At 43.0% G+C, this 21725-nt stretch overlaps 1 long non-coding RNA gene across 1 annotated transcript; it reads right to left on the minus strand.

Annotated features, from left to right (window-relative positions):
* Positions 1-1782: 1782 nt before the first annotated feature.
* LOC117513780 lies at positions 1783-21653 on the minus strand. The gene is made up of 3 exons (XR_004561715.1): positions 21643-21653; positions 14773-14856; positions 1783-1795 (listed from the first exon to the last, which is right to left on the minus strand). It is a non-coding gene; the product is annotated as an uncharacterized LOC117513780 (long non-coding RNA).
* Positions 21654-21725: the final 72 nt, after the last annotated feature.

Below are 21725 nucleotides of genomic sequence, written 5' to 3' on the forward strand. Positions count from 1 at the left end.
ATGATACTCCCCGAATTGGGAACGTCTCATGACATTTGTCAGCTTTCCACAACAACTCGCTCCGTGTGATCAAGGTCCGTCATGTTAACTTGACTGACAATCGGAGCCGGCGAGCGGAATGGAAGCTCCTCCTATTTGATGATGCACCAGGGTGAATTTTCGCAGCAAAAGCAGAGCGACAGACCGGGCGATGTTGGCGCGTCCGTGCGACCATGCGACCCTAGCGAATTTGTGGCATCTGGTGTGAACGCGGCATTAGAATGAACAAGGAAAAGAGCTAGAAGCGATGGCACAGGGCACAACGATCAGGCGAAAAACCAGTGCAACCAGTGGTGCTTAAATACCCCCAGTGATAAGCTGTAGATAGAAAACACATGTGGAAAGATCCAGAACAGGGCGTGACCCAACCGTAATGAAACGCCCCCACCAAGCTCGAAGAAAGGTAGACAAGAGAAATGGGGACCAGAAAACCCAAGCAAGACACACTCAGCCAGAAAAATAACATAATCCAAAAACAAAATCCAACAGTACAATATAAGACAAAACAAAATACATGACAGTGCCACTTTGTAAAGTTCTATCTTCTGTTGCTACAATGATTTGTACTGTTGCCAACTCTTCAGTAAGGAAAGTCACTAAATGATGGCATCCCCTAATTTGCGTAATTGGCCATGTGCATGCAATTGTTATTGATACTGTAGGAGAGAGGAATAATATTGTGGGAGGGACAAAAAGTGTGACAAAACACCTTAAATAGGTTTAGAACAACAAATGAACTTACTTGTGTTGATCTTGGGCTTGGAACTGAAAAAAAGTGACCCAAAGAGACACTGTACCACAGCAATTTGTTATATTGATTTATTTGTTTTACTTTAGTTTTCTTACATCTGGTATTTGGTGCACTGATTTACAGTGGAGAAAATAAGTATTTGACCCCCTGTCAGTTTTGCAGGTTTTCCCACTTCAACTGTGAGAGACAGAATCTAAAAAAACACCAAAATCCAGAAAATCACATTGTATGATTTTTAAACAATTAATTTGCATTTTATTGCATTAAATAAGTATTTGACCCCCTAGAAAAACAGAGCTTAACAATTGGTACAGAAACATTTGTCTGCCATTACAGAGGTCGGATGTTTCCTGTAGTTCTTGACTAAGTTTTCACACTGCAACAGGGATTTTGGTCCACTCCTCCATCCAGATCTTCTCCAAATCTTTCAGGTTTGGAGTTTCAGCTCCTTCCAAAGATGTTCTACTGAGTTCAGGTCCAGAGACTAACCAGGCCACTCCAGGGCCTTGAAATGCTTCTTATGGAGCCCCTCCTTAGTTGCCCTGGCTGTGTGTTTGGGGTCATTGTCATGCTGGAAGACCCAGCCATGACCCATCTTCAGTGCTCTTACTGAGGGAAAGAGGTTGTTTGCCAAAATCTTGCAATACATGACCCCATCCATCCTCCCTTCAATACGGTGCAGTCATCCTGTCCCCTTTGCAGAAGAGCACCCCAGAGTATGATGTTTCCACCCCCATGCTTCACGGCTGGGATGGTTTTCTTGGGGTTGTTCTCATCCTCTAAACATGGTAAGTGGTGTTGATTCCAAAAAGCTCTGTTTTGGTCTCATCTAACCACATGACCTTCTCCCATGCCTCCTCTGGATCATCCAGATGGTCACTGGTGAACTTCAGATGGGCCTGGACATGTGCTGACTTGAGCAGGGGGACCTTGCTGCCCTGCAGGATTTAAACCATGACAGCATCATGTGTTACTAATGTAATCTTTGTGACTGTGGTCCCAGCTCTCTTCAGGTCATTGACCAGGTCCTCCTGTGTAGTTTTGAGCTTTCTCAGAATCATCTTCTACCAAGCTGCTTGCCTGTTGTCCTGTAGTCCATCCCAGCCTTGTGCAGGTCTACAGTTTTGTCCCTGGTGTCCTTAGACAGCTGTTTGGTCTTGGCTATGGTGGACAGTAGAGAAGCTTAAATCTTCGACTGGACTGGGTTGCTTGACGCGAGAACGTTTCGCTTCAGATCGCAGAAGCTTCCTCAGCTAAAATTCTTGCTCTGGTAGTCTGACTTCTGTCTTGACTCTAGTAGAGAAGAATAAACAGAAGCCACCAAAGCTGGAGTTTTAAACCTAACCAGACCCCTCCTACTGAGAGGCAGACTGCTATAGGCTAGTGACAAAACAGTAGCTCTAATTAGCACCTATTGTGCTCTAGTTACCACCCTCCTAATGACAGGGCAGCTGTCCCTCCTAATGATGAGATAGATGCCTCTTCTGCTGGCTCCCTTGACGACTCTCATGATGACTCATTACCATGAACAAAAGACTGAAACTGCTTTGACCTGAGTACCCCATTCTAAACAGGGGACAAAGCATGTCTCAGACCCCCTCCCTGGTTAAGGCTGGGTTTCAGCTGTTTCACATAGAATGCCTCCTTGACCCCTCTCTCAAACATTTCTTCTCTCTTTCTAAGATTTTAACTTCCTTGTCCTCAAACGTTTAACTATAGTTAAAATTCAAATGGCTGAGCATTTAAAAAGTAAGGAGCGGCAAATCAGGAAGTTTAACAACCTTTTGGTGCAGAAAAGGCATACTTTCTGTGAGAGTAGTTTTAAAGATACACCCAAACAAATTAGTGACAACAGGGAAAATTGGGTAAAGAATCTGTCTGACAGGGTTCTTGCACAGACAGAAAAGGATGTGCTCGCTAAAGGACTAAATTTCTCAGTGACCCCTAAACATATACCGACAGTAGATTACATCACTGCAGTAGAGTCAGCCATTAAACATAACAGTTTGTCAGAGTCAGAAGCTGGGGACCTCCGACTAAGAGTCACAGCAGTGCTGAACAGTTCTAAGCCAGGAGAAGAACAGAAAGCTTTGTCAGCACTGCAGAAGGACCAATGCATCCTTATCTTGCCAGCGGATAAAGGCAGGTGCACAGTGGTCCTGAACACATCGGACTACGAGGCCAAGATCAACAACTTGCTCAGTGACTCCAATACATACTAACATCTGAAGAGAGACCCCACAAGCAACTATAAGAAGAAAATCATTAGCTACCTCCAAAACCTGGAGAAAGAGGGACTCATTGACAGGCAGGCATACTACAGACTGTACCCTGGGGACGCCACTCCATGCATCTATGGACTGCCCAAAATCCACAAACAGGACGTGCCACTCAGGCCTATTGTATGTAGCACAGATTCCATCACGTACAATTTGGCCAAACACCTCAAGTGGATTTTGGCTCCTCTAGTGGGTACCTCAGACCACCATGTGGAGAACACACAAGAGTTTGTGAACAAGATCAAGGACCTGCAGCTGGAAGCAGATGAAACTATGGTGTCATTTGATGTGACATCGTTGTTCACCTGCATCCCCACCGCTGAGGCCGTCTCTGCTGTGAGGCAGAGACTGCTGGAGGATGTGTCTCTACTTGGAAGGACCAAACTCACACCAGACCACATCTGCCAACTCTTGGAGATCTGTCTTAACACCACATATTTCCTGTTTAGGGGGAATTACTACAGGCAGATCCATGGTTGTGCGATGGGGTCTCCAGTATCCCCCATTGTGGCCAATCTGTACATGGAGCGAGTGGAGAAGACAGCCTTGACATTGTTCACGGGCATCCCTCCCAGTCACTGGTTCAGATATGTCGATGACACATGGGTTAAAATCAAGCAACAGGAGGTTGAGGACTTTACAGAACACATCAACTCGGTGGACTCCAATATCAAGTTCACACGTGAGGATGCCATTTAGCCTTCTGGGACTGTGATGTTATGATTGGAGAGAACAGGCAGCTCCAGACAGGGGTTTACAGAAAACTCACGCACACTGACCAATATCTGTTCTTTGACTCAAACCACCCCCTTGAACACAAGCTCGGGGTGATCAGGACTCTTCAGCACAGAGCCCTACAGGTGCCCACAACTGCAGAGGGAAGGGCTAAAGAACAACAACTTGTCCGGAAAGCCCTCACAGTATGTGGGTACCTATGATGGTCCCTGGAGAAAGTGCAGAAGTCCCAGAGAACAAAGAGACCAGATAGACAGGAGACAGAGACAAGAAGAAGAGGAGTGTCTCTCCCTTATTTAGCAGGAGTAGGGGAAAAACTACAGAGGATCTTCAGACAGCACAAAATCCCAGTTTACTTTAAACCGGTTAACACCTTGAGACAGAAATTAGTTCACCCTAAGTACAGGATCCCTAGTTACAAACAGAGCAATGTAGTGTATTCTATCATATGTCAGGAAAACTGTAACGAACACTACATAGGTGAGACTAAGCAACCTTTACACAAAAGGCTATACCAGCACCGCAGAGAGAGCGCCAGTGGACCTCAGTCTGCAGTTCATCTCCACCTTAAAGACACTAACCACACGTTTGAGGACAAGGAAGTTAAAATCTTAGCCAGAGAGAAGAAATGGTTTGAGAGAGGGGTCAAGGAGGCATTCTATGTGAAACAGTTGAAACCCAGCCTTAACCGGGGAGGGGGTCTGAGACATGCTTTGTCCCCTGTTTACAATGGGGTACTCAGGTCAAAGCAGTTTCAGCCTTTTGTTCATGGTAATGAGTCATTCACGTCATCAGCAGAGCCGTCAAGGGAGCCATCAGGAGAGGGTCCGTCCCATCATTAGGAGGGACAGCTGCCCTGTCATTAGGAGAGTGCTAACTAGAGCACAATAGGTGCTAATTAGAGCTATTGTTTAGTCACTAGCCTATAGCAGTCTGCCTCTCGGTAGGAGGGATCTGGTTAGGTTTAAAACTCCAGCTTTTGTGACTTCTTGATTATTCTTCTCTACAAGAGTCAAGACAGAAGTCAGACCACCAGAGCAAGAATTTTAGCTGAGGAAGCTTCTGCGATTTGAAGCGAAACGTCCTCGCGTCAAGCAACCCAGTCCAGTCGAAGATTCAAGCTTCTCTACTATGGAAACCACCTGGACAACTGAGAGTCTACACAGAAACTATGGTGGACAGGTTGGAGTGTGACTGATTGAGTGTGTGAACAGGTTTTTTTTATACAGGTAACAAGTTCAAACAGGTGCAGTTAATACAGGTAAAGAGTGTAGAATAAGAGGGCTTCTTAAAGAAGAATTGACAAGTCTGTGTGAGCCAGAATTCTTGCTGGTTGGTAGGGGATCAAATACTTATTTCATGCAATAAAATGCAAATTAATTATTTAAAAATCATACAATGTGATTTTCTGTTTTTTTTTTTTTTTAGATTCTGTCTCTCACAGTTGAAGTGTACCTATGATAAAAATTACAGACCTGTCCATTCTTTGTAGGTGGGAAAACCTGCAAAACTGACAGGGGGGTCAAATACTTATTTTCCTCACTGTATTTTTGACAAAGAAAAAATGTGCCTGGAATTGAAGTGACACACAGGCAATTGGGACATTTATTTATTATTTTGCTGTTCGGCTTTAATTTTACATGCTGGTGAAAAAACATTCTACACACGGGCTAAAAATGATTTAGAATAGAATTTTATGTGTTGAAAAATAAACATGCACAGTTGCAGAGATGGAGGCGGAAACTGGACTGTCTTGCATCTGTGTGAGCCAATTAGAAGCGCTTCGTGCAAAGAGCTCTCAACCAATGAAAAGCAGTAACTCGGTGCTGGTTGTCTCCCTCCTGGTCTCCCGTGAGTGCTGTACAACTGGGGATGGGTCACTTCATATGTGTTGTTTTCAACTTGCATCCTTAAAATTTGTTTGGAAGGTTCTTTAATTTCTGAAGCCTATGTTTGGCCATCGCTGCTTATTTTAGTTGTCTATCAAAGGATAATATAACTGAATCCAAAACATGATCATGAGCTCACAGTGAACTCTCTGTGTTCATTTGTTATTAATCACATCCAATTCAGGCAAACAGTGCTGGAATCACTCATCTTTTGTGTGCGGCATAACAAGTAATTGGACAATTGTGTGCTTTCCTCTATCACATTCAGGTGCGTTTTCTCCTCCCCGCCGATTATTTTATTGACGAGCAGGCACACAGAGTGGCAGTCAAACGATTTAGTTTGATGGTAGAGAATCTCTGAGTTTTCTAGTAATACCGAGAGACCAAATTAAACTTGACACTGCTGTATACGGTGCTGATGCATATTACAGTTTTTCTGTATTGCTGAAATATAAAACCACATTCTCTGACTCCAACTCTGTTACCACTTACTGAATCTGTCACTCTTTTAGCAAAACAAGCCACATTTTACCCATTTAGGTGCAGTTTGCTGATTTCATTAAACACTTTACGGAACTGTAAAGACATTCTCACTCAGTAAAACTCATTTTGCACTGTGATATTGCACTGCATAATGGCTACCACAGGTGGCAGACATCAAACACAGTTAAAGCACAGACGTCATGGCTTCAACACGGCTCAAAATTCAACACACTTGCGTTGTTGCGAAGGATGCGATGAAAGCAATGTAAGCCAGCTCAGAGTACATGGATTGTTGAAGGTTGACAGTGGATAGAAACAATAGGAGGCACAGATGAAGTTCTTTGACTGGAAACTTGAGGTTGGCTCCAAAAAAGAGCAAATTCCCATAGAAACACATTTTGAAAGTCCAACGTTAGAGCAGAAATAAACATGTTTACAGCAGTTCTAGGGCGACCCCCTCCCTCCAAAAAAGTGCGCACCGGAGGGGGACGTGTCTCTGAGTGTGCGTAATGAATTGGGTGCGCTCCTGGAAAGTTCATGTATTTAGGCTACACCATTGTAAGAGACTGACTGAGTAAGCATAAAGAGTGATGACTATTTTTTTAATTATTATTTGAACGTATGTCTATAAGTTCAAATAATATCACTTGACCACTTGATCCTGCATACCACAAAACCAAACCAACAACTGATCTGAGAAATGACAAGAGACAGTAGATTAACCCCACATACAGCCCTCCATCACAAGCACAAACACAGCGCAATTGGGCATGTGCGCCACTCCATGGCACAGAGCCCAACTACGCATGCAGTCACAAAGTTCTTCTGAAAAACTGGAGCGATCTGAATTTGGTTGGATGAATATGGGTGTGTGTGTGGAGAAATTCACTTCGTTCACAACGTGACAGAACTTAACGATGCGCGCTGTTACGCGCAATAGCGCGCAACAACACGGAACACTATTCTTAACCGTGCATAATGGTTCCTGATAATTCTCCAGCAACACGTGCCATTAATCGTAACGTGTGGTAACAGGTTGCGGCAGTTCCCGAGGACACCTGACGCCTCTGCCCCTAATCATCACATTCGTGATCAGCGGCCAAGAATGTGTACTTCGTGGCATTCGTGACTTGTCATCTATGTGTAAACGCAGCATTAACACCCTCCCCAAGTGAGTCGTGCTGCATGATCTGCCTTTTGCTTGGTGGACTTGACGAATCCCAGGAACTCCAGCTCTGACACTGCTTGAATAAATCGAGCATGCTTTAGTTCGTCCACCTTGCCATAATCGCTGGACTCAGGATCCTTGCCCTCTGCTGCACTGACAAGCGCAACCCTCAACCTATCAAATCGCTTGAACACAGACACATGCCATATCCATTTGTTTTAAAATTAATTACTTTAGTTAATTAATTTGGTTTATTTGTTAAATATGTGATATTATTGAATAACTAATATTTTGCTATATTTTCCAGTATTTCTTTTTCTTTCTTTTTTATTTTTTGATAACGCTCACATCCGAGGGGGCAGGGTTGATGACGTGAGGGGGCGTCACCCCCAAACGCTCCCTCGTGGCGCCGGGTCTGTATTTACCTTACAAACTGTACATACGACAGTGAATATAAACAAAATTCTTGTTTTACTGGGACTTTATGTGTAATAACTAGATATTTACAAAACAAGCAAAAATTGACAATACTATTTATAATTACAACTAGCTAACAATCAGTTAGCTAAAGGACATGACCTTTACAAAACTGAAGTGCCAGTGTACTTCATTTATGATACAACATATCTAAATTCCCTTAAGCCCCATTGTTACTTTGAAACAGTTCAGTGCTGATTGTGATAGCTTTAGTTTGTTCAACACAGGGAGCCCCCAGGGGAGGGAAGTGGGGAAATGACCTAGGGGGGAAATGTCCAGAGGGGAAATGACCAGGGGGGAAATGTCCAGGGGGGAAATGACCAGGGGGGAAATCCCCTGATACCATTTACAGCCTAGTACAAAAAATGGTTTTGATCTCTATAGATAGTTTCCTCCTCCTGAATTTTTTCTAAGTTCTTACTTTAACCCTCCTGGGTCCAGGGTATAATTGGGCATTTTTGACTACTTTTGGTTTTACTTTCATGAATTTCCCTTAAACTGTTTACTTTGCCTTGTTTGGTCTATTTTTTTCAGCACAACCTCACCTGTATGACTTTCTTTCATTCAACACGATGAACCTAAATTCACACAAAAACATAAAATCCAAACAGAAAATGTTTTTTTTTGTTTTTGTTTTTACTGTGAAAACCACAAACAGGTTTAACAAACCATTTTTATAACTTAGAAAGCAAATATAAACAGTAAATTTCCAAAACATATACACAAATGTAGCAAACAACAAAGATATATACAATGCCACTCAGAAAAACAATTCCTATCCAACACATAACAGAGAGGTCTTGTGTTGGACATGTCACAGGCCTGACACTTTGTCATTCCTCCTGTTGTCCACCTAGATACAGGGTTGGCACCTCAGTCTGTCTTTGGTGGCGTTTTCCCCCTCAGCAACAATGCCACGTGGGATGGTGATCAACCTACTTGGGGTTGGTGATTTTAATTCGTTTACATCATGCGTTTTCCAGCAATGATAAAGGTGCTTAACAAAGTGCCTCCATAACCAAATCTGTCGGTCGGTGATCATTTTTGATTGGTTTAGGTCATGCATTTTCCAACCAAATGATAAAGGGAAAACCATGTTTTTTCCCCTCGTAATTGCTCTGGCCAGAGAGGAGAAAAGAGGAAGAGGACTCCCATTTGCTCATGTGCTGCACAAAGCACCACTTCACATATTGCCATAATATTCATGAAAAACCCTGGTGAAAATGATTAATCATGATTCAAGTTTTACTGGACCTATCAACAAAATTTAAAAACTGGTATATAATTTGAAGTCTGCACTTTTAACCCACATTCAAATGAAAAGTCAGAGTATGAGGGATTTGATGGGAGGACCGCTTAATTTGGTCACATGACTTTGTCGTGTCTCCGCATCAAATGACTCCAGAGGGTTAAGACATTTAATTAATAAAATAGTAGCACCCCTAGTAGCATCCAACTGAAACAGAGCCATTCCTTTTGTGTCTGTTTGAAGTATTTTATTACAAACACGTGGAATCATACAGCTTGTTGTGCGGTGAAACATTGTAATGGATCATCTAAGATGTCCCCATTGCAATATTGATACTGAGTGTATATTTCATCTTATTTAATAGTGAATGCTAACTATGTTAGCACTTTTAGCCGCTGTCGATAGGTCCATTTAATGCATGATTAATAAGGAATTATATAGCATCTAAATAGATCCTTGTCATTTGATTGGTGGTTTGTATGTCACGTGATATTGATCATTTCTCCCATTTGCAAATTTGTTCTATTCACTGGGCAATTTTGGTTCTATACGTTTTGCACCATTGCACTCTGGGACCACCTTAACATAAAGACATGAGATATTATGTTTGTGTGCATGCAGCACGCAAGCATTGATGGACTGCATGCTCACACTAGCACTCTTGTAACCTTTGACACAGTGACAGCGCTTGGTTTAAACACAAACATGGTAGGTAAATAAATGGTAAATTGACTGCATTTATATAGCGCTTTTCCATCTGCATCAGATGCTCAAAGCACTTCACAAATAATGCCTCACATTCACCCGGATGTGAGGGTGCTGCCATACAAAGCACTCATTACACACCAAGAGCAATAGGGGATTAAAGACCTTGCCCAAGGGCCCTTAGTGATTTTCCAGTCAGGCTGGGATTTCAACCGAGAATCTTCTGGTCTCAAGCCCAACACCATAACCACTAGACCATCACCTCCCCTAGGTAGGGTTTGTTTTGGTGACAGACGACACAAAAAACAATTCTAGTATGCCGGAAACGTGTGCACACTGGTGGTGCTGCACTAATGCACGTTGTACTTGCGCCAGAAAAAGGACCACCTGTTGTGATAATGTTCAAGTTCATCGTTTATTCGCCTCATCATATATACAAATACATACAATGTGGAAATCATTTTAGTCCTATGCGCTCTCTTAAAAAAAAAAAATTACATAATACATTCACCACATTAACACGAAACAATTTTACAGTAAATAAAAATCATATATAAATACTCTACTACAATTTGCTTGTTAGCAGGCAGACGGCTGAGGGGAAAAATCCAGAATAAGATCTGGTTGAAGTGGTTGCCAATGACTGGTATCTTCTACCTGATGGGAGTAGCTTGAAAAGTTCGTTGGCAGGATGAGACTTATCAGCCTGGATCTTTCTAGCTCGCCTCTCCATGTGTTGCAAATATACGAGGGCTGTCCGTAAAGTATAGGTCCTTTTTATTTTTTTTCAAAAACTATATGGATTTCATTCATATGTTTTTACGTCAGACATGCTTGCACCCTCGTGCGCATGCGTGAGTTTTTCCATGCCTGTCGGTGACGTCATTCGCCTGTGAGCACTCCTTGTGGGAGGAGTCGTCCAGCCCCTCGTCGGAATTCCTTTGTCTGAGAAGTTGCTGAGAGACTGGCGCTTTGTTTGATCAAAATTTTTTCTAAACCTGTGACACACATCGAAGTGGACATGGTTCGAAAAATTAAGCTGGTTTTCAGTGAAAATTTTAACAGCTGATGAGAGATTTTGAGGTGATTCTGTCGCTTTAAGGACTTTTCACGGTGCGAGACGTCGTGCTGCGCTCTCAGGCAGCGTCATCAGCCTGTTTCAAGCTTAAAACCTCCACATTTCAGGCTCTATTGATCCAGGACGTCGTGAGAGAACAGAGAAGTTTCAGAAGAAGTCGGTTTCAGCATTTTATCCGGATATTCCACTGTTAAAGGAGATTTTTTTAATGAAAGACGTGCGGACGGGTCCGCACGTCGGGACGCAGCCGACGCAGCGCGGCGGCACAGGAAAAACACCTCCGTGTTGATAACCATTTGTAAAATCCAGGCGGCTTTTGATGGCTTTCAGTGGAGTGAGTATATGAGAAATTGTTTATCAGCTGGAGATGTTCCAACTTGTCCTCAAGGCTTCCAACAGAGGTGTTTTTCCTGTGGCGGAGCGTCGCGGTGACTGCGAGCCGACGCTGCAATCCGCCCGCACGTCTTTCATTAAAAAAATCTCCTTTAACAGTGGAATATCCGGATAAAATGCTGAAACCGACTTCTTCTGAAACTTCTCTGTTCTCTCACGACGTCCTGGATCAATAAAGCCTGAAATGTGGAGGTTTTAAGCTTGAAACAGGCTGATGACGCTGCCTGAGAGCGCTGCACGACGTCTCGCACCGTGAAAAGTCCTTAAAGCGACAGAATCACCTCAAAATCTCTCATCAGCTGTTAAAATTTTCACTGAAGACCAGCTTAATTTTTTGAACCATGTCCACTTCGATGTGTCTCACAGGTTTAGAAAAAATTTTGATCAAACAAAGCGCCAGTCTCTCAGCAACTTCTCAGACAAAGGAATTCCGACGAGGGGCTGGACGACTCCTCCCACAAGGAGTGCTCACAGGCGAATGACGTCACCGACAGGCGTGGAAAAACTCACGCATGCGCACGAGGGTTCAAGCATGTCTGACGTAAAAACATATGAATGCAATCCATATAGTTTTTGAAAAAAATAAAAAGGACCTATACTTTACGGACAGCCCTCGTAAATCATTCAGCGGAGGAAGCTCCACTCCCACAATCTTTGACGCCGTGGAAACCACGGCATCCAAAAGACTATGGTTTTCAACTGTAGCTTCTCCGTACCACACTGTAATCGAGAGCGTCAAGACGCTCTTGATGACAGAGTGATAGAATTTCAGGAGAAGACTACCGTCAACGCCAAATCCCCTCAACCGCCGCAAGAAAAACAACCGGCGTCGGGCCTTCGCAACGCAGTGCTCGACATGCGCCGACCAGGTCAAGTCGCTGGAGACGTGGATGCCGAGAAACTTGAATGTATCTACAAATTCTACCCCAGAGCCATTTATCACCAAAGGTGAAATTGGAGTCTTATTCCTATCATCTAAGGACAATCTCCTTTGTCTTGGCGACGTTCAGCTCGAGGCTGTTCTCGGCACTGGTAAAGCTTTGTGTCACTGCTGATTTTCAGACACTGTAAACTGCAGAAATCATGACATATGGCATTTGTGCTCATCTTGTCCAGGCTGATTTTCCTTTTAAGTATACTTTATGTTCAGCAGAATGAACATAGTAGAATGAAGGAGCAGAATATGCGATCCACCACTACTCAGCACATATTAAAATTAAAATAATGGTGTAGATGATTTTAGATGATCAGATATGATACCAAATAATCTATATGGATTCTTTCTTAGCCCTTTATGAAACAACAGAATGAGTGCTTTCAGCAGCCAAATGATCAAATAGGGTTTTGCCAGTTTTAGATCCGCTGAACTGGTTTTAGACAGTTTTTGCTAGTATTCTGGAAGAAAACAGGATTTTGATGGCCTTAAACCCAACCCTGTGGATGGCCAGTGGGCAGTGGCCACTCAAACTCCCTAAGGTAAAGCAATGAAGCAAAAAGGTGAATTTTTGTATATTTTATTGTTTAAAAAAAATTATTTCATGGTTGTTTTCAGTGCATGTTTATAGTGTGTACAAGCTGAGTGTATATTTGTTGTGAACCTGCATATTGCACCCTTTAAAATACCACAAATGCATCGTGCTCCACTTTAGACCAGGTTGGCACAATTATTTTCTGCTGCCAGACGATTCCATCACACTAGTGCTGTGACTGACGTCACATAATTTTTACACCCACATGCTCATGGGTCTCTCATACATTCTGTATGAGAGAAATTCTGCTCAATATTTAGAGGATGTGGGCCTGAAAACACAGCTACGCTGGGTGGAAGTTACAGCTAGCACATTTCACGCTGTTGCTGGCTGGATGACGGGCCTTTCATGTGTCTTCTTTTTAATAATGGCTTTCTCTATCATATAATTATCTTCAAATTAAAGCTGACACTGCACTGTGAGCTCATTCATTGCTTCCTTTCAGCTCTAATTTCATGTGACAGGCAGCTATAATAATAACTTTGATCATGCCCAAATAAATACTGACGTGTTTATTTAATTTTTTATTTTTATTTATTTATTTTTGTCTGTTTGTTTGAAGAACATCTGAGTGCAGCCACACTACTGCTGGATTACTGAGGAAGCAGTTTGAAGGACAGATAGCGGGACAGAATAAAAGTGTTTGTGTTGTGGCTGAACAGTTTGGCCTTGTGATGTTTCTGTGGCAGTAAATGAAGGCATGCTGCAGTTGCTATGACAACCATGTGGGAAAGTGGAGTGTGCATGTGTGTGTATGTTTGCATCGGCCTCAGTGTGTGCTCACAGCTAATTCCAGCGTGAGGGCCTTTGAGATTCCCAGTCTGGTGTCCGTCCTCCGCCGCCACAGCGAGACCGGTCCCGTCTCCTGGGAGCCGACTGCGGTTGTCATGGTCACACTTGTAAACGTCACGCGGAGGTTTTAGTCAGGGTCGGAGTTGAGTGTGAGTTATGTCCCGGAGGCTGCTGAAGTGTAGCTGGCTGCCAGCAGCTGAAAAATGGCTGCGCATTTGTTTCCTGTGATATATGGAGCAGCGGCGCAGAGCTCCGCCTGCACGGGGATTCTCGGCGCTGAAATTACTCGGCTTGTTTATGTAGAGAAAAGGCAGGGCAGATGTAATTACAGCATAATGGTACATGGGGGAACTGTGTTTGTTGCTCGAAGATCAAAAGTTCATCAGCAGCAAACCTTCAGACCGCTTTTAATGAGCTGGAGGAGAGGAATCATGTCTGGTATACAACAGCTGCTCGTGTGGTCGCACTTTACTGTGATCGTGGTTTGTGTCTGCTGCTTTCCACATTTATACCCGTCAGCTGATTTTAGGGCAAACACATTACTTGAAGCTGATAAACTGGCTTGTTGGAACATCTCATTTTAAAAGGGCCATATTTGTCTTTTTGTTTGTTTTTATAACCCTCTGGACTCCAGGGTATAATTGGGTGTTTTTGACTACTTTTGATTTTACCTTCACAGTTTACTTTAAAAAACTGTTTAGTTTGCTTTGTTTGGTGTCATTTTACAGTGTGACTTTACAGTTTTTCTTTCATCCTGACATTCTATATTAACACAGTGAACCTAAATTCACACAAATTTGAATAGGAAAAAAGTTTTTTTTTTTTTACAGTGAAAACTGCAAACGTTTAACGAACCATTTTTATAACTTAGAATGCAAATATAAATTTTAAATTTCAAAAACATATCTAAAAATCTTGCAAAAACAAAGTTATATAAATCTATTCACATTAAAATGCAGGAAATGCTTCAGCCGTTTTTTTTGTACAACTATTTACATGCAATAACATACCACACAAATTATATTTGTGCCACTCAGAAAAACAATCTCAGTCCAAAACAAGAATTATTTGACTTGTATTGGACATGTAATTTTGGACTATTGAATGACCAAATACTTTGTCAGTCTTGCTGCTGCCCACTTGGAGGCAGCGTTTGTCTCTGGTGGCTTTTTTCCCCCCTCACCAACAATCCCACGAGGGGTCACAGATCCACATGGAATTGGTGGTTTTGATTGGTTTACCTCATGTGTTTTTCCACCAATGATAAAGGAGAATATGTTTTTCCCCCCCTGGCCACAGAAGAGGAATGAGGACAGATGTGTATGTGTGTGTGGTGAATGCAGCACCTGCACAGCCGAATACGTGGATTTAGGATCAATTTTGCTTTGGTTTAGAATGTGCCTTTAACACCAAATCATAAAGGAACATTCATGTTTTCTTTCTCCTTGTAATTACTGTGGGCAGTAAAGAGAAAAGAGAGAAGGCTTGTTCGCACGTGTGTTGGAGAAGTGCAGCATGTAGAACCGCTCCACACACATTACCATAATGAATCAGTAAAAAGCCTCCCAAAAATTTTGTAAAAAGCCTCCCAAAAATTTTAAATCATTATTCAAGTTTTACTGTCTAATAACAAAATTTAAAAATGGGTATATAGGTTCAAGTCTACACTTTCAACAAGCATTCAAATTGAAACTGAAAGTATGGGTAATTTGGTGGGGGGACACTTTAATTCAGTCATGTGACTTTGATGTATATCCGTGTTAAAGTAGACCTGCATTGAAATAAATGCAGTCAGATCTTGACCAAAAAATGACTTATATTTACACATAAGATCCTTCTGAATGTAGTAAAGTAAATCTGCAAGCCCAGATCTGTCATTCAGTGGAGAAATCTTCATTTGAAAATGACAAATTTACAGTTAACATTTAGCCCTCCGCAAATTGTCCCTCTAATCATGGACGCTGCTGAGACGTCAGGGACAAGAACGTCTCCCAGCATGCATTGCACGCGCCAACTGTAATTTGTGGATTGCACCTTTTTCTTGTCTTATACGGAAGGATCTACTTTTTAAAACTTCATATTGTCTTGCGGTACGCTTGGTGAGTACACATTTCTTTTATTTGTGCTTGAAAATTATTTTGTGGACTTTTTCATACGCCCGTTTGATTGAGTGGTGTCGCATTGAAAATCTACTGTCTTTCACCTCTGGTGTACCGTTGCGGGCTACGGAGGCGAGACCCGCAAAGAATTAAAGTCATTAGAAATATATAAACCTCTCTCAGCGACCATGGAGCTCTGCGGCTCTGATTACCGAGACGTGTGGCGCTGCGGATTTTGCAGCAAGAAGTCTATCCTTGCGAGCAACAGGTGTCACCGCGCACTGCATTAAAACAGCGAGCGTAGTCTCTGGACTTGTGCCAAGTTGGCTGCAACTCCATTCAGTAGACAGAGAGGTGGTGCTGGCTGCACAGCAGACACGGGGGTGTGAGTGCCGTGGCGGAATTTAATGAGCGCATGCACTTGGTAAGCGTATTGGGTGCAGTGAGAGCGAGGCATCGGGGAATAATGTCGCCCACTGTCGATGCCGCCACTGATCTGATCCCCGGATCTGAGCAAGCAGAGCTGTATCTCACATTCATTGCAGCTTACTTTTGGATGTTGAAACCAGGATGTGTATAACAGTAACATTACTAAGAGATAAAATCAATTTCAATGCGGGATTGGACTGAAGGCGGGAACGCGTCATCTTGTCACCTACGTCATGGAAATGATCCGGATGTACAAACTGTTTTCACAGAGGGCTAAATGTTAGCTGCAAATTTGTCATTTTTAAACCAATATTTCTCCGCTGAATTACAAATTTGGGCTTACAGATTTACTTTACTGCATTCACAAGGGTCTTATAAATACATATCAGCTATTTCTTTTCTGAAATCTGACCACATTTATTTCAATGCAGGTCTCCTTTAAACAACTCCAGATGAATAAGTAAATAAATGTAGCTTGGTACCCACTACACCTCAGCTGACAAAAACCAGTTTGCATACCACCTGGAGAGCAAAGAAAAGAAAACAACACCAAAATGTCCAGCCAAACCCCCCAACACACAACATCAGCTTTAGAAATAAAAGCTTGTTTATGTTATCTGTAGCTTCAAAACAAAACCACACATATTAGACCATGGGCAGTGTAATCAATATCCCTTTTTGAGACCACGAACTACATCTGGGGTGGGTGAAAAAATGTTGGCAAATGAAAGCCTATGGTAGTAGAATTTTGAGGGGAAAATGAATTTGCTTCATTTTGGAATAAGGCTGTAACATAAGAAAATGGGGGGAAAAGTGAAGCTGTGTGAGTAGTTTCCAGATGCACTGTATGTGTGGAATGTTCCAGCACCTTGCTGAATCAGTGGTACAAAGAAGTTAAAGCATTTCTGAAGACAAAGTGGGATCCAGCCAAGTGCTGGCAAGGTGTGTAAAGTATCGAGTACCAGTGACTGAGCCACACTGCAGTATTTTATGTAATCCCAGTGAAGTGCAGATCATCTGGTTTCATGCAGTCAAACGTATGGCTGAATAATGTTAAGAACAGATTATAATTTTTGTTTCTGCCTCTTTTCTGTATTCAACCCCTCAGCAATCTTCTTAAATTTACTCTTCCAGCACATCTTGTAGCACCTCTTGCACATTTTCTCTTTTATGAGTCTTATTGTGTCATTTTCTGCTGTCAGATTTATGAAACTGACCCTTCCTGTCACACCCAGGTTTTCCTTTGTACTTTTTTCTCTTTTATTGCCTTCTCCAAGAATCTTCTCAGCCACCTCTGTTGCTTTATGAGCAGAAAATGCTGAAAGTGTTTGGTCTATACTGGAGTACACTATTTGTGACAGATCTGTAAGAAAGGAAGTGTAAAACCTTTTAAATTTGTAAGATAGTGCATGCTTATACAACTAATGTTCCTGTATCCTGTTGGAAAGGTAGCACCTGTCATACAAATGGTTCTATTAAATCACAGATTCAGATGAAGGGGTAGATGGTGGATTCAGATGGAGTAAAACTACAGCCGATACTTGTTAGATTTGTTTTTAACATAGCGCATTTTAAACTACCCAGGGAACAATTTGATGTTTTCAAAGCATCTCAGTAACATTTTGGTTTGGTTGGTAAAACATTTTGGGGAAACATTTTGAAAACAATAAAGTGTAGACTCTGAAACATTTTGAAAATGCTTTGGAAAATGTTTTGTGGCAATATACCTAATACATTTTGGGGAAATGTTTTGAAAACATTGAAGTGTAGACACTAAAATTTGGAAAATGTTTTGTGGCAATATGCATTTTGGGGAAATGTTTTGAAAACATTAAAGTGTAGACTCTCTGAAACATTTTGAAAATGTTTTGTGGCAGTATACATTTTGGTGAAAAGCTTTGAAAACATTAAAGTGTAGACTCTGAAATATTTTGAAAATATTTCGGAAAATGTTTTGTGGCAATATACATTTTGGGGAAATGTTTTCTAAACATTAAAGTGTAGACTCTCTGAATACATTTTAAGGAAAAGCTTTGAAAACATTAAAGTGTAGACTCTGAAACATTTTGAAAATGTTTTGAAAAATGTTTTGTGGCAACATTTCCAAAATGTTTTGTGGCAATATATCCAATACATTTATAAGCTTTTGCTTCAGCCCATGCCCTTTCAGCCACACCCAATTGGGAAAGTTATTGTTGTATTTTCTTTTGTTTTTTTGGTTTATGTTAAGTTTGTAAAGACATCAAAGGCTGAATATGTTGTAGGGGGGTGCTAGTGTGCCTTGATAGAGAGAGTGGCATCAACTCAGAACATAACATGGCCCCATTGTGGTTCCAACTGCTTGGAACTACTGAATGAACCTTTATAATGTTTTCAACATTTTTTAAAATAATTTAACCACATACAGCAACACATCCAGGTACAGGTACTTTCAAAATAAATATAAACGTAGTTAAGCTATCAAATTAACATAAATTTACAATTTATGATGATTTATTTAATTAATTTAAAGCCTGATTTATGCAGTTGCTGCTCTGTAACTCTGTGTCATACAATGACGTGCGTGACCCTCAACAAGCTTTTTTTTGCAATCATCACCTCCAAATCAAAGGTAACCTGTACATTTTCCTCTTTTATCAACTTTGCTGTAAAGTTGCAGACTTTTCTGATCCATTTGTAATCAGCGCACACTGTAAAAACTATTATATGATGGGAGACAAAGGATTGAAAGCAGAAAAGTGTCAAATCACAGCTGTTTCTGTCTGATTTAACAGGTGCATGTCAGGCTTCAGGTCCCAGTCTGAGCACGGTTTGAAAAAAAAAAATGGTCGCACTTTTAATCAGGGAAATGACTGTGGTTTCACCTTACTCAAATTGGCAAGTGTCAGAGTGCAGAACCTTTATTTGTACCTCTGCACGTCCAGACTGGTCAGGGATTTGATGGAAATACATTGGAAATGGACGGAACATTTTATCCGATGTGAGCGAAATGTATGTAATGGATTAGTTAGTCAGGAGGTGCCAAACATCTACAGGGAATCCTGAATCGGGACGTGCGCCTCATTTAATGGTCGGGTCAAAATTTCCTCAGAATTTTTTTCTGCCAAATGTATTTGATCCATTATCAAAATGTAAACAGCGTGCACACTGCAGAAGCAGTGAAAGCAGCAAAGTGCTTTCACTGTGCAGCCTGCCAAGTCTGATCACGGTGTGAAAAAAATTGTTGGGAAAGTGAATGCACGGACCCACGTTAGGGGGTGTAAATGAGCGGTCAATAGGAATTCCAATAAATAACAATTATTATGCAAAAGTGCAAACAGATTATGAATATGCTGAGTCCAATTAATAACAAAATGGTGACATGTGGGCAGGACCGAGGGTAGGAGACGCCTAGCCAGAGAAGAGCCGGAACCCATGATGTCCCACCGCCAGCCGGAGGCCTGCAATACACCAGAGCCGCCAAGTCCTGGTCCCCCAGGTGGCCACCGCTCGAGGCTGTCGGACCGGTACTGCTGGCAGGAGCAAAAACAGATTAGGTGGGTGTGTGTACACCCAGCAAACAGTCAGCAAATCACAGAAATCCTCCTGAAGGAATAAATTTAGATACTCCCAGAGTGCAGAGGACAACTGGAGAATGTGCAGTGTCAATGGTTATACTCAGTAAGTCAGAAGTGAGGAGTGGAGACGCCAACTCCTCCAAACTTCCCACAAACTCGGCTACAAGCTGCAAGTATAAGTCACAACTGCAAAGACTTCAGTAACAATGAATGTGCGTACGGCACAGAACGGCTGAGTAGGTTTACCTTTGTGGTAAGCTGATAACTCGGCAGAATTATGGTGTCTTTCCCAGGCTTTTATGGATGGTGGTGATGAATGATTACAATCAGCTGACAGCCAACGAGCGCACCTGGTGACGTCAGAGAGGCCAACCGGCCCGTTCGCCCTTTAAGGGCCAAAAAGAGCCAGTGTGGCAGGGCGCCATCTGGTGGTGGGCCAGCAGTACCTCCTCTTCAGTGGCCCACATAACGACCCCCCCCTCAACGGGCGCCTCCTGGCGCCCGACCCGGCTTGTCGGGGTGTTCTCTGTAGAAATCCACCAGGAGGGCAGGATCCAAAATGAAGCTCCTCTTCACCCATGTCAGGGTGTGAGGTTGCTCTGTTTTGCCTGGTTTTGTTTTTTCTGTTTGATTGTTCTTTTGTTTGTTTCTTCTTTTGTGTGGTCTTTTTCTGTGTCTCTCTTGGTGGGTGTGTCTCTGCCTTCTGGACCACGCCCTGTTCTGGGCTCCTCCCCGCGCAACTGCTGTCTATCTTCTGCTAATCACCTGGATGTATATATACTGCTCATTTTGCTTTGTTTCCTTGCCAGATTGATGCGCCCTGTGCCTTCTCTCCAGCCTTTGATTCCGTGTTCTGCCCACCTCATAGTGTCCTCGACCTCCAGCCTGTTTATTCCGACCTCGTCTTAGCCTGATGTTTTTGGTTCTGTCGCTGTGTTTTTTGGACTGCCTTTTTGTGTACCGACCCTTGCTGAATTCTCCACTAAAGACTACCAACCAGAGCTACCCGTGTGAGTCTTGCATTTGTGTCCAAGCCAATCATCTCGACAGATCAATCTGGCCAACAATGGACACAGCAGGCTCAGATCCCTTTCAGCTAGCGGTGTGTCACCACAGTCAGCAGCTTGCACAACATGAAGACAGACTTGATGCACTTAGCTCCGGGTTTAGCGAACTTGCTAAACGCCAGGACGCCTTTATGTCTTCCATCACTGAGCAGATGAGTCGGTTACTGACACAACGCAGCCCTCAGGCATCGTCGGATACAGCCACCACTGGTTCCGGTCCACCTCCACCAGCACTCACAGCCGCCTCACCCGTATCTGCATCAACCCCGGTGGTGTGTAACCAGCTGTCTCAACCCGAACGCTTTTCTGGCGAGACCGGAGACGTCCGACCGTTCATTACGCAGTGTGAACTCCATTTTGAACTGATGTCAGCCATGTTTCCTACCGATAGAGCCAAGATCGCTTTTATAGTCACTCACCTGACCAGACGTGCGGCGACCTGGGCCACCGCTGAGTGGGGTCGCCAGTCACCAGTTTGTGCTTCTCTCTCAGCCTTCACCACTGCCCTTGAACAGGTTTTTCAGCACACGGCTCCTGGTCGCGAGGCAGCGCACTCGCTTATGAGGCTAAGGCAGGGCAGCCGCCGGGTCACCGATTACGCCATTCTTGCGGCCAAGAGTGAATGGAACCCATAGGCTCTGCTAGATGTCTTCTTCCGGGGTCTGTCCGCTGACATTCAAGACGAACTCGTAGCAGTGGATTTACCAGAAGATTTGGATAGTCTTATTGCACTGGCAATCCGTACGGACCGTCGTCTGCAGGACCGCCCACGACGAGGAAGCCGCTACCCGGAACAACATGCCGACACGCCTCCAAACCGACCTTCCTCCTCCACCCACGCTCGGCTCGACCCTCCTCCCCTCAGTGCTGAGGAACCCATGCAGCTGGGACGCACACATCTTTCCCTTGCAGAGAAACAGCACCGCCGTGAGGGTGGACTCTGTTTTTACTGTGGACAGTCTGGACATATGATTTCTAATTGTCAAGCCAGGGGTGCCACCGTGCG

The sequence above is a fragment of the Thalassophryne amazonica genome, chromosome 7 (assembly GCF_902500255.1).
Source record: "Thalassophryne amazonica chromosome 7, fThaAma1.1, whole genome shotgun sequence".
Lineage (NCBI taxonomy): Eukaryota > Metazoa > Chordata > Actinopteri > Batrachoidiformes > Batrachoididae > Thalassophryne > Thalassophryne amazonica.